Consider the following 1,539-nt stretch of genomic DNA (forward strand, 5'->3'; position numbering starts at 1 on the left):
TTGGCAGCCTTGGTAGATGGTATATGACGTCATATACCATCGGACATATTATCTTTCTTGTTTAACATATATTAGGATTAACCAAGAAATTAAAGAATTTATTGAAGAATCATACGATTTCGTGTTTTTATTCCAAGGATGTTTCCTCTTTTTTTTTTCAAACCACTCAAGTTCTGGGTGAACAAACACCGGGAAATAGGTATTTCTGTCGTAAACATATAAACCCAATGCCGTCGGGGAAAATGAACAAAAAATGGGGAAAATGCTGTGCCCATTTTCTATATTTTTTGTGAAATGTCTGCTCATAGATGGCTCTGCTAGTGCTTAGCCACAAAGGAGTCAATTAGTAGACCTTGTGACCATACGTGATTTGAATTGGCGGGAAAAACGTGTTTTTTACTAGTGCTATGGATATCGATGGTGTTATTTTGATTATAAACATTATAATTATTATAATGTTTTTTTTTTATATTAGTAACAGCAAAATAAGATAATGTAAAATATTTCGTAAATCAAAGAAAAGGGTGAACGGGCGAGACGGGCAGTACTCCTAACTGGCTCATTGGTGACTTAGTACAAGTATAGCCATCTATGTGTATAAACAATCAAACAAGTACTAACAGTGGGCAAAGCACGTGTCTACCCGTCGTATCCGTCGGCAAGGGGTTAAGATTATGTATCAAACCTTTGACAAGCACTGGTAAATTCAAGGGAAATATAAATTGTATATGTGTCAGATAAATGTAGAGAGCGAGATAACATTCCTAATATCATAATGAACAAGACTTTTCTTTCAAGATATCAGATATCATACAGCACATGTATTGGAAGTTAAGTTTTTAGACTTGCTTTACACCCTCCTCAGCTGGTAGTTGCTCGAATTGCAAACCTGTATTTTCTTGCTCAGCTGATCAAATGCGATTCCTCAGAGAAACGCCACGATTACAGAAAATAATAGCGAAAATTATGGTCAATTTTATAATTAAGAATTAAGCTTTAAGAATAATCGAAAATAATTATACATACTGTTTAGCTACTCATCACCAAATATTGACTTTCTGTAAACATTCTACACCAACACCAACACCGACACCCACACCCACACGCACACGCACACGCACAGAGCCACACACACGCACACTAAAAATATCTAAATGTTCATTGCAGCCCTTCTGCGGTTTTGCGTTCATCCTATTGAATCAGTGTTTTAGTATTTGGTTCAGGTGAAAAAGAAACTGTCACTCCATTAGTTCCATTAGCCGCTGCTAGATGGTATCAGCGAATTTAAAGGTATCAACGAATTTAAGGAATTTTATATTAAACAACTGCCATACATAGATTTTCAAAGCATGGAGCATTTTCAAGTTCAAGAAATATGCACCTATAATTGAAACTTGCTGTGTTGAAAGAAGCGGGAAATGCTGCCTCACCTCCATAGGTGTTGTTGCCATTTCGATGATAAACACTTCCAAATCGCATTCGAAAAATATCCCACTACAAAGTCAATGATTACTAATACTATATGTTTTGTTATCAACT

This window comes from Penaeus chinensis, chromosome 36 (assembly GCF_019202785.1).
Source record: "Penaeus chinensis breed Huanghai No. 1 chromosome 36, ASM1920278v2, whole genome shotgun sequence".
In the NCBI taxonomy this organism is placed as follows: Eukaryota; Metazoa; Arthropoda; class Malacostraca; order Decapoda; family Penaeidae; genus Penaeus; species Penaeus chinensis.